Consider the following 13053-nt stretch of genomic DNA (forward strand, 5'->3'; position numbering starts at 1 on the left):
TATCCTCCTTTCAAGACACTGTCCATTCCGATCAACTGCTCTTCCAAGTCCTTTGCTGTCTCTGACAGAATTACAATGTCATCGGCGAACCTCAAAGTTTTTATTTCTTCTCCATGGATTTCAATACCAACACCGAATTTTTCTTTTGTTTTCTTTACTGCTTGCCGATTATACAGATTGAATAGCATCAGGGAGAGGCTACAACCCTGTCTCACTCCCTTCCCAACCACTGCTTCCCTTTCATGTCCTTCGACTCTTACACCTGCCATCTGGTTTCTGTACACATTGTAAATAGCCTTTCGCTCCCTGTATTTTACTCTTGCCACCTATAGAATTTGAAAGAGAGTATTCCAGTAAACATTGTTAAAAGATTTCTCTAAGTCTACAAATGCTAGAAACGTAGGTCTACCTTTCCTTAATCTATTTTCTAATATAAGTTGTAGGGTCAGTATTGCCACACGTATTCCAATAATTCTACGGAATCCAAACTGATCTTCCCCGAGGTCGGCTTCTATCAGTTTTTCCATTCGTCTGTAAAGAATTCGTGTTAGTATTTTGCAGCTGTGACTTATTACACTGATAGTTCGGTAATTTTCACATCTGTCAACACCTGCTTTCTTTGGGATTGGAATTATTATATTCTTCTTGAAGTCTGAGGGTATTTCTCCTGTCTCATACATCTTGCTCACCAGATGGTAGAGTTTTGTCAGGACTGGCTCTCCCAAGGCCGTCAGTAGTTCCAATGGAATGTTGTCTACGCCCGGGGCCTTGTTTCGACTCAGGTCTTTCAGTGCTCTGTCAAACTCTTCACACAGTATCGTATCTCCCATTTCATCTTCATCTACATCCTCTTCCATTTCCATAATACTGTCCTCAAGTACATCGCCCTTGTATTGTCCCTCTATATACTCCTTCCTCCTTTCTCTTCTTTACTTAGAACTGAGTTTCCATCTGATCTCTTGATATTCAAACAAGTGATTCTCTTCTCTCCAAAGGTCTCTTTAATTTCCCTGTGGGCAGTATCTATCCTACCATAGTGATATGTGCCTCTATATCATTACATTTGTCTTCTAGACGTTCCTGCTTAGCCATTTTGCACTTTCTGTCGATCTCATTTTTGAGACGTTTGTATTACTTTTTGCCTGCTTCTTTTACTGCATTTTTATATTTTCTCCTTTCATCAATTAAATTCAGTATCTCTTCTGTTACCCAAGGATTTCTACTAGCCCTCGTCTTTTTACCTACTTGATCCTCTGCTGCCTTCACTACTTCATCCCTCAAAGCTACCCATTCTTCTTCTACTGTACTTCTTTCCCCCATTCCTGTCAATTGTTCCCTTATGCTCTCCCTGAAACTCTGTACAACCTCTGGTTTAGTCAGTTTATCCAGGCCCCGTCTCCTTAAATTCCCACCTTTTTGCAGTTTCTTCATTTTTAATCTACAGTTCATAACCAATAGATTGTGGTCAGAGTCCACATCTGCCCCTGGAAATGTCTTACAATTTAAAACCTGGTTCCTAAATCTCTGTCTTACCATTATATAATATATCTGATACCCTCTAGTATCTCCAGGATTCTTCCATGTATACAACCTTCTTTTATGATTCTTGAACCAAGTGTGAGCTATTATTAAGTTATGCTCGGTGCAAAATTCTGCCAGACGGCTTCCTGTTTCATTTCTTACCCCCAATCCATATTCACCTACTATGATTCCTTCTCTCCCTTTTCCTACTCTCGAATTCCAGTCACCCATGACTATTAAATTTTCGTCTCCCTTCACTACCTAAGTAATTTCTTTTATCTCATCATACATTTCAATAATTTCTTCATCATCTGCAGTGCTAGTTGGCATATAAACTTTTACTACTGTAGTAGGTGTGGGCTTCGTTCCTATCTTGGCCACAATAATGCGTTCACTATGCAGTTTGTAGTAGCTTACCCGCACTCCTATTTTTTATTCATTATTAAACCTGCTGTCTTTATGACAATTTTCATTGTACCAAACGTATAATGTGTAAATAACACTTCGCTCTAATTTCCCACATTCCGACTTGCTGGATGAAATTGAGGGCGTCAACTAATATGCATTTGTTACGGAGATCAACGAATTACTTACTCTCTTTTTTATGGTACCTCGGCCAGTGTGGCCGAGCGGTTCTAGGTGCTTCAGTCTGGAACCGTGCGGCCGCCACGGTCGCAGGTTCGAATCCTGTCTCGGGCATGTGTGTGTGTGTGTGTGTGTGTGTGTGTGTGTGTGTGTGTGTGTGTGTGTGTGTGTGTGTGTGTGTGTGTGTCGTCCTTAGGTTAGTTACGTTTAAATAGTTCTAAGTTCTAGAGGACTGATAACCTCAGATGTTAAGTCCCATAGTGCTCAGAGCCATTTTTCTACTTTACATACACCTGTCTTTAATGATTTTTTTATTAATTACCGTCGATCTCGATGCGCTCAGGGCCTAGCAGTGTGTAAGACGAATTGTGGAACACCCTGCGTGTGGAGTCATTTGATGCCTTTGTTATGGATGTTTTTAGAGCTTTGTTTCGAAGAGTAGTTTTGAAAGAAATCGAGAACTAACATGTAAATTTTTTACTGACTTGCAAGGGGAAATATTTTTTTTTCTTTTTTTTTACTGTGGCTAAACATGGTGAAATACACGAAGCCACGATGCTCTATTTCTAATAGTTTATTTAAGGATTTTCTGAAAACATAATAGGACTTCACGGACTCGAATAGCTGTGTGAAGCGGATATCATAACAAAGACACAGGGTCACAATTACTGAACTATATGAAAAAAATTTAAATTACTTACAAACTACGGCATACACTCACTTTATTCAACATATAAACGTCATTACAGATATTCGGATTTAGGTTATGACGTGTTCAATATGCCTGCCATCAATGGCGATGATGTGGCGCAGACGAGTAGCGAAATTCTGTATGACTCGCTGAAGCGTCGAAACATTGATACTTTCGATGACCTCCTGAATGACTGTTTTCAGCTCAGCAATGGTTTTAGGGCTATTGCTGTACACTTTGCCTTTAACATAGATCCATAAGGAGGAGTCGCACTTGCTCACATCTGGAGAATATGACGCCCAATCGAAGCCCATGCCCGTGGCCTCGGGTACCCCAGAACCTGAATACGGTCCCAAAAGTGCTCCTCCAGGACATCAAACACTATCCTGTTTCGACAGGGTCGAGATCCGTCTCGTATGAACGAACATCTTGTCGAAATCAGGTTCACTTTGGATAATGGGGATGAAATCATCTTCCAAAGCCTTGACATTCCATTCGGTAGTCACCGTGTCATCAAGGAATATCGCACCGATTATTCCGTGACTGGACATTGCACACTATACAGTCACGCGTTGAGGGTAAAGAGACTTCTCGACAGCGGATTCTCAGACCCCCAAATGCGCCAATTTTGCTTATTGACGAACCCATCCAAATGAAACTGGGCTTCGTCGCTAAACCAAACCATGTGGAAGGAGCGAGGCAGCGCAGAATTTACCGCGCGTTTTGCTGCTGCCTACATTTTGCTCCTCTGGGCGGATATCACTAGTCGAACATATTCCAGCACAAAGGCTATGTGCTTTGATTTGCACGTACCGCGAATTACGAGTATCCAGTTATCGTGGCTTTTTGTGTGAGCCTCCGAGATTACCATACGTTCCGCATGTCTCTCAAGTATCAGCAGTGATAGACGTCCGCACTAGAGCTCTCCACGGTACAAACGCCGCGAGAATCGTCTTGTGAAGTGCTTTTCAAGCCAGCAGACGTCATAACACAGCCAAGTAGTTCCGACAACACGACACCAGTGCCTCAGTGAGCGCCGTCCTTCGACGTCTGCGCCAGCAGCTGCAGACCAGTTAGCGCTCTACAGGTAACGTCGTCCTGCTCTGTGAGCAGCCTGGCTCTATTTCCTTAATCTATTACCCTTTGTGCTATTATCCTGAAGTATGGATCCTGTAGAGAAACGAAATTTAATTAAGAAAGGAGCTGTAATCAAGTCACGAATGACTACACTTTCCACATTTATTAATAGCTTTCAAGAAGGAGCCAATGTCAACATCAGAGTAAGGCGGTCACTGCTAAATAGATGCAAGGATGAATACGACATCCAAACTCAGTTAGAGATTAACGATGTAGAAAAATCTAATGATGCAGACAGGGAGTCATTTGAAGACTTGTGCTTAGATATACACTCCTGGAAATTGAAATAAGAACACCGTGAATTCATTGTCCCAGGAAGGGGAAACTTTATTGACACATTCCTGGGGTCAGATACATCACATGATCACACTGACAGAACCACAAGCACATAGACACAGACAACAGAGCATGCACAATGTCGGCACTAGTACAGTGTATATCCACCTTTCGCAGCAATGCAGGCTGCTATTCTCCCATGGAGACGATCGTAGAGATGCTGGATGTAGTCCTGTGGAACGGCTTGCCATGCCATTTCCACCTGGCGCCTCAGTTGGACCAGCGTTCGTGCTGGACGTGCAGACCGCGTGAGACGACGCTTCATCCAGTCCCAAACATGCTCAATGGGGGACAGATTCCGAGATCTTCCTGGCCAGGGTAGTTGACTTACACCTTCTAGAGCACGTTTGGGTGGCACGGGATACATGTGGACGTGCATTGTCCTGTTGGAACAGCAAGTTCCCTTGCCGGTCTAGGAATGGTAGAACGATGGGTTCGATGACGGTTTGGATGTACCGTGCACTATTCAGTGTCCTCTCGACGATCACCAGAGGTGTACGGCCAGTGTAGGAGATCGCTCCCCACACCATGATGCCGGGTGTTGGCCCTGTGTGCCTCGGTCGTATGCAGTCCTGAGTGTAGCGCTCACCTGCACGGCGCCAAACACGCATACGACCATCATTGGCACCAAGGCAGAAGCGACTCTCATCGCTGAAGACGACACGTCTCAATTCGTCCCTCCATTCACGCCTGTCGCGACACCACTGGAGGCGGGCTGCACGATGTTGGGGCGTGAGCGGAAGACGGCCTAACGGTGTGCGGGACCGTAGCCCAGCTTCATGGAGACGGTTGCGAATGGTCCTCGCCGATACCCCAGGAGCAACAGTGTCCCTAATTTGCTGGGAAGTGGCGGTGCGGTCCCCTACGGCACTGCGTAGGATCCTACGGTCTTGGCGTGCATCCGTGCGTCGGTGCGGTTCGGTCCCAGGTCGACGGGCACGTGCACCTTCCGCCGACCACTGGTGACAACATCGATGTACTGTGGAGAACTCACGCGTCACGTGTTGAGCAATTCGGCGGTACGTCCACCCGGCCTCCCGCATGCCCACTATACGCCCTCGCTCAAAGTCCGTCAGCTGCACATACGGTTCACGTCCACGCTGTCGCGGCATGCTACCAGTGTTAAAGACTGCGATGGAGCTCCGTATGCCACGGCAAACTGGCTGACACTGACGGCGGCGGTGCACAAATGCTGCGCAGCTAGCGCCATTCGACGGCCAACACCGCGGTTCCTGGTGTGTCCGCTGTGCCGTGCGTGTGATCATTGCTTGTACAGCCCTCTCGCAGTGTCCGGAGCAAGTATGGTGGGTCTGACACACCGGTGTCAATGTGTTCTGTTTTCCATTTCCAGGAGTGTAGAATCAAGGATAGTGACATTGCTCCAGTCAAATGTTGTGTTACCACCTAAGTCTGCAAGTTCACGCTCGCAGCAATTTCAGCAATTTCATTACCAAAATTATATGGTAACACAGCAGAATTCATGCAATTCTTCGATACCTTTAAGGCACTAGTTATTACCAATGAAGCCTTAACTGATGACCAGCGATATTATTATTATTATTATTATTAACTGTCATGTGTGTCTGGTGAACCTCGTAAGCTGGTTGAAAACTTACCAGTTACAGAAAGTAACTTTAAGATTGCATGGTATTTGATAATTCATAGGTATAACAATACCAAGTTAACTGTTGATTTACATGTAAAAGAACTTCTGAATCTGCCCACCGTCAAAATTGAATGTGCTATGGACTTACGGATGTTAATTTATCGGCTAATGGGAAATCTGAATGCTGAATTGCATGAAATATTGCTCTCGCAAATTTTGTTGCATCACATTAGTGTGACTCTGAGGAAACAGTGGGAATGTAAAACAGTTGACATCACATTTCCGCTTCTGAAAGATTGGGTGGCATTTCTAGAAATCAGCTCATTCATCCAGACAAAATACTGCCCCAGTCCCAGCAGCAGTCCGCGAAGCATACTAAGGCAGAAGGGTACAGTTCGCGACGTACATTTCTCGCTACTGCTCCTGACTGTGCGTTCTACAACTCAAAGCACAAGGTAAGTAGGTGCCCTAAGTTCAAAGAGAGCGACACTGCCAGCGGAACAGACTTCGTGAACAGACAAAAACTTTGTTTCAACTGTGTGGGCTCGAATCAGAGGCAGAAGGAATGCCGTGCTGGCAACTGCCGTATTTGTAACAAGCACCACAACACATTATTGCACAAGGAACAAGCCAGTAATGGCGACAGTAGAAACCAAGAAGCGAATGTACAACAGAAAACATAGTGCACAGTGAAAGGCCACCAACGTGAAGAAGTATTATTATCTACCGCACTTGAAAACATCGCCGACAAAAATGGGAAGGTTCAAAAATGGCTCTGAGCACTATGCGACTTAACTTCTGAGGTCATCAGTCGCCTAAAACTTAGAACTGATTAAACCCAACTAACCTAAGGACATCAGACACATCCAAGCCCGAGGCAGGATTCCAACCTGCGACCGTAGCGGTCGCTCGATTCCAGACTGTAGCGCCTAGAACCGCACGGCCACTCTGGCCGACAAAATGGGAAGGTGTATAAATGTATGGCACTTCTTGACAGTGCCTCACAAATGAACTTTATGTCTAGGAGCTTAGCAGCTTAGTCAGCATCTGGTACCTATAAGCGGCATCAACGATGTTCAAATGGTAGAATCGTCGCACGTTTCCAGTGTGTACATTTCCTAAAGAGTTGCTGACTACGGCAAACATGCTGTCTCTGCATTACTACCGCGTATAACAGCTCCCAACAGCAGCCCTTGAAACCTCCATCTGGCAACTTCGTAAGATGTAAGATTAGCAGACCCATCATTTAACAAACCTGGTGAGCTTGATCTTCTGCTTGGAGCATCGATCTTTTTTGATGTACTGCAGCCTGGACAACTGAAAAGGGATCACCACGCAAGCTTTCAGGAAACGTCGTTTGGTTGGATTGTGCATGGAAAGATATCTCCTCATTCAATTGCGTCCAATGCTCGAAGAGTACTATCATACCTTGCATGAATACCAACCTTAACATTCAGGTCGAAAGGTTCTGGCAGCAAGATGAAGTGAAGTCTGTTTCTGTGCACACGAAAGAAGAGTGATCGTGTGAGGAGCATTTTGTGAAAATCATTCAGAGAAATGAAAATGGCAGATTCGTGGTGAAACTACCAGTGAAACCCAATCATGCAGAACTAGGCGAGTCCGTAAATAATGCTACATGCTGCTTACAACGCTTAGACAGAAGGCTACAGCGACAGTCAGAATTAAGGGCACAGCATGCAAGTTTTATGAGAGAATATGAAGACTTGGGTCATATGGAACTGGTGACCACAGATACAGAGAACTGCACGTATTACATGCCACATCAAACAGTGCTTAAAGAATCAAGCAGTACGACTAAAATTCGAGTAGTGTTTAATGCCTCAGCAGAGATATAATCGAACAATTCTCTCAATGACATCTTGTTAGTTGGACCAACAGTACAAGATGACTTATATTCAGTTGTCCTGCAGTTCCGAACACACAGATATGCTTTCACAGCTGACATTACAAAAATGTAGACAGATTGAAGTCGGAAAAGAAGATCAAGACCTACAAAGAATTCCATGGCGTGAGTCTCCCAAGGAACCAATCAAGGCTCATCGTCTAACTAAAGTCACCTATGGTACAGCAGCAGCGCCATTTTTAGCAACAAGATGTCTATTACGACTAGCAGAAGATGAGACAACAACATATCCAAGAGCTGAAAACACGTCAGAAAGGTATTTCTATGTAGGCGATATTACGAGCGGAGCTGTCACCGTAGAGGAGACGCTTCCGTCTGCAGTAAGATCTTATTAGATTACTTCACAGTGGAGATTTTCCTCTTCGTAAATGGTGTGCAGACCATTCAAGATTACTGAAAAACATCCCACCTGAACATCGTAAAGCGCAAATACCATGGAGTCTGGGCAACGAGCAGCAAGAAACAGTGAAGACTAATTCCTAGCCACTGATGCAGAAAACAGTAACGCAAGCTGGACTAAACGACGTATACTTTCTCGGGTTGCCTCTATATTCGATCCATTGGGGCTTTTGGGACCAGTAGTAGTGACTTGCAAGGTGTTTCTGCAACATGTCTATCAAAGACAAATAGAATGGGACACGCCGTTGCCAGATGACATGAAGAGACAGTGGGAACAGATGAATGATCATCTACTGTCAATGAATATCATTCATATCGAACGAAGGGTGATCAGCAGCGGAGTTAAGTGGCTAGAGCTACATGGATTCTCAGATGCCCCCGAGCAAGCATATCAGCTTGCATTTACCTAAGAAATGTCTGTGAAGAAAATAATTTCTCCATCAAGCTTTTAACTTCGAAACCCAGAGTAGCGCCAATGAAGCAAATATCACTGCCAAGACTTGAATTGAGTGCAGCCCTACTACTGGCTGGATTGATGGAGAAGGTGAAATGTGGGCTACACTTAAACATCGCCAACACTTACTTTCAGACAAATTCTACTGTTGTCTTAGCATGGCTGGCGAAGAAACCAAAGTCATGGAAAACGTTTGTTGGAAATCGTGTCTCTGATATCTCTCAACTCTCTGCAGTAGAAGATTGGAACCACGTATCCTCTAAAAGTAATCCTGCTGACATCATTTCGAGAGGAATTTCACTGCAGCAGCTAGGCGACAGTAAGCTATGTTGTATAGGTCCTTTCTGGTTCAGTCAGCCACCATCAGCATGGCCTGTTAACACCATGAAGTATGCACACGAATCAGCGGAGGCATCAGAGAAACGTATTCAACATGTCTGCTTACTTGCAACTACTTGCGTTGTGAATGAGAAAGCGCAACATTATTGCTCATGATCAAAACCGCAAAGAGTTATGGCGTATGTCCCGAGATATAAAAACAATCTTAGGCGGCAACCCACTGAGAGGCTTGGTGGAAACCTAACAGCGGGACAACTTCGCACAGCATCGAAGGCAGTCATTCGCATGGTGCAACAGCAAGATTATTACAAGGAAATTGAAGAACTAAAACATGGCCGACCAATCCCCAAGAAAAGCAAACTGAACTCACTGCACCCCTTTCTGGATGAGGAACGGTTGTTAAGGGTGGGTGGAAGATCGGAACAATCAAAAGTTTCTTACAGTCAGAAGCACCCCATGATTCTTACTCCTAAGCATCATGTCACTAAATTAATAGTCATGAGCGAGCGTCTTCGTTTGTTGCATGCAGGATGTCAGCTACTGTTAGCAAGCCTCAAAGGTACCGGATATAAAAAAAAAAATAGTTCAAATGGCTCTAAGCACTATGGGACTTAACTTCTGAGGTCATCAGTCGCCTAGAACTTAGAACTATTTAAACCTAACTAACTTAAGGACATCACACACATCCATGCCCGAGCAGAATTCGAACCTGCGACCGTAGTGGATGCGCGGCTCCAGACTGTAGTGCCCAGAAGCGCTCGGCCACTCCGGCCGGCTACTGGATACCCAATGGAAGATCTGTAATTAGGCAAATAATCCAGAAGTACCTTCCTTTTACAGCTTGTAGGCAACCACTGCAACGCAGCTCATGGGACAACTTCCGTCAGTGAATGTAGAGCAAAGCAGACCTTTCCTTAATTGTGGGGTTGACTATGGAGGGCCACTACACGTAAGGAATGGAGGAAAGAGGAGCGAAACTAGGACAAAGGTCTACATTGCCTTGTTAGTTTGCATGGCAACAAAGGCAATACATATCGAGTTTCAAGATTTTAAACATGGCTGCAACAGCAACTGTTGAAATTCTTCACGATAAAGGATGACAGCAAAAACTGTTGCAGGATAAAAATTTATTAAAATTCTTGACCAAGGTTTAGGAACACATAAATATATCTTCATCAGAAGTAAAAAATCTAGAATTACATCATGCAATGGAGATTAATAAAACAATTGCGCCAAAGGCGTCGTCAATAATTAAGATATCTTCTCCATTTGTACAACATGACTATGGACACAGGGTCAATGCGAACAGTTTATCACCAGTACTTCGCCTATGAACTATCGAGGCAAATAAATACAACCACTTATTATGACAGCCCACCAGCAGTTAACAGAGTATAGTAAACCAGAGTAAGTATATTCATGTCGCAGTTCGATGTAACAGTCAGACGGCGATCCAGTAACAGTAAAAAAGGTAAGGAACAGTTTTGGGCTATTGCAGATAACCACTGACGACTACACATTCTATGTTTTGTCGAAATAATCAGAAAATCACTTTTAATAAACAGCAATTAAATTTGTATGCGAAGATTGAGAAAGAGAATAAATTTCAAGGGAAGATTTCATTTGTTATTATTAAGCAAGAGATAGAAATCCTAAGGAAAGGTTTCATAGGTTATTGTAGAACAAAAGAAATGTAGAGGAGACGGAAAGGTTTGACAGTGCGCACAGCAATGGGAACTTATAAACGACCACTGTCGAAGATGTGTTTTGTTCCACAGGAAACATTTAAAACATTTAATCTGGCGCACATATTTATCAAATTACTAACTGAAGTGTTTCTTTTGTTTAGAGTTGACAATTTCTTCAATCATTTTATTTTCTTGTTTGTTTGGTGCAATTTGTGCTGCATTTGATTATTTGTATTTGGGTAATTTATATAAATTACGTAGGCGGAATGTTTTGTATTAATGCAACATGCCACAAGGTCGCAGCAGCGACCGGACGCTCGCTGCAGGTAAGGATTTTTTCTGCCTGGCCATGCACACGATGCACAGCCGGAACTGGCCAGGACAGGGGAGACGGGCCGTGACCGCCAAGCAGCGTGCACGCACCACTGTGTGTCGCAATGTGGCCTCTAAATGCAGTCCACTTTTACCAATCATGTACGTACCGGGTGATCAAAAAGTCAGTATAAATTTGAAAACTCAATAAGCATGGAATAATGTAGATAGAGAGGTACAAATTGACACAAATGCTTGGAATGACGAGGGGTTGTATTAGAACCAAAAAAATACAAAAGTTCAAAAAATGTCCGACAGATGGCGCTTCATCTCACCAGAACAGCAATAATTAGAATAACAAAGTAAGACAAAGCAAAGATGATGTTCTTTACAGGTAATGCTCAAAAAGTCCACCATCATTCCTCAACAATAGCCGTAGTCGAGGAATAATGTTGTGAATATCACTGTAAAGCATGTCCGGAGTCATGGTGAGGCATTGGCGTCGGATGTTGTCTTTTAGAATCCCTAGAGATGTCGGTCGATCACGATACACTTGCGACTTCTGGTAACCCCAAAGCCAATAATCGCACGGACTGAGGTCTGGGGACCTGGGAGGCCAAGCATGACGAAAGTGGCGGCTGAGCACACGATCACCACCGAACGACGCGTGCAAGAGATGGGATGGAGCGCCATCCTGCATAAATATCGTACGTTCCAGCAGGTGTTTATCAGCCAGGCCGGGGATGATGCGATTCTCTAACATATCGGCGTACCTTTCACACGTCACGGTAGCAGTTACAAAACCAGAATCACGCATTTCCTCGAAGAAAAATGGCCCGATAACGGTAGATGTGGTAAATTCAACCCATACCGCGACTTTCTCGTCGTGCAATGGAGTTTCCACGCCAGTTCTAGGATTGTCGGTAGCCCAAATTCTGCGGTTGTGGGCGTTGACAGACCCTCGGAGCGTGAAATGAGCTTCGTCGGTCCACAACACGTTACTCAACTAATCGTCATCTTCCGCCATCTTTTGAAACGCCCACACCGCAAATGCCCTCCGCTTCACTAAATCGCCAGGTAACTGTTCACGATGCTGATGGATTTTGTACGGATAGCATCCGAGAGTACGCCTCAGTGCCAACTAAACAGTAGTGAATGGAATGCCGGTGCGACGTGCGACTGCACGAGCGCTGACTTCCCTGTGCATAGACGAACCCGCTACAGTCTCCATTTCTTCCTGAACTGTCTCAACAGCATTACGTCTTGTGCTCGGTCGGCCACTAGGGGGTCTATCGTCTAAACAACCCGTGGCTGCGAACTTCGAAATCATTCTCGCCACAGCTGCATCTGTCAACGGACCTTTACCCGTTCGAATGCCATTCCTATGGCGATAGGATCGTAATGCTGAACTAGCACATTCTCGATTCTGATAATACAGCTTCACTAAAAGTGCCTTTTCAGGTAACGCAGGTAACGACAACAAGCTGCGAGTATTGGAGCATCTGATTCTCTCTCTCTTTTTTTTCCTTTATTGTTATTTTAATACCTATACAAACAGGTAGGCTGTCAGCGGAATGTTACGCCGCTCTTCAGCCATAGTGATGACAATGACAGAACACAGGTTGGAGAGACAGAATGAACATAGTGATAGGCTAAAAAATAGTGGTCACAGATACACAAAAAAACACGGAGCCGTTCACACTCGACGATAACGACACCGAAAACACGTTGACACGGCACACAGAACACTGACGAATCCGATGGCACAAGGGAACGTAGAAGCGTGACGGCGGACACTAAAAACACAAAACGACGTCACACACACACGAGACACAGATGTCGATGATCTCCGGCGAGCGAAAGTCCACGTAGCGTGTGCGAGTCCGGGGACCTGCCAAGAGGGGAAGAAAGGTGAGGGGGGAGAGGGTGGGGAGGGGAGTACAAAGATGCCAATGGCTGAGGAGATGGGAGGAGGGGGAGAGGGACAGGGGAGGGGAAGCCCGGGGGAGGGGTGGGGAGAAAGGGAGTAGGGAGGGAGGGTGCCCAAAGGAACAGACAGAG

The 13053-nt window shown here is 44.8% G+C and overlaps 1 protein-coding gene across 1 annotated transcript in view; it reads right to left on the reverse strand.

Annotated features, from left to right (window-relative positions):
• The window catches only part of LOC126336871 (facilitated trehalose transporter Tret1-2 homolog), a 340634-nt gene that overhangs the window by 2193 nt on the left and 325388 nt on the right, over positions 1-13053 (reverse strand). The gene's annotated exons all lie outside the window — the stretch shown is intronic.

The sequence above is a fragment of the Schistocerca gregaria genome, chromosome 2 (genome assembly GCF_023897955.1).
Source record: "Schistocerca gregaria isolate iqSchGreg1 chromosome 2, iqSchGreg1.2, whole genome shotgun sequence".
NCBI lineage: Eukaryota > Metazoa > Arthropoda > Insecta > Orthoptera > Acrididae > Schistocerca > Schistocerca gregaria.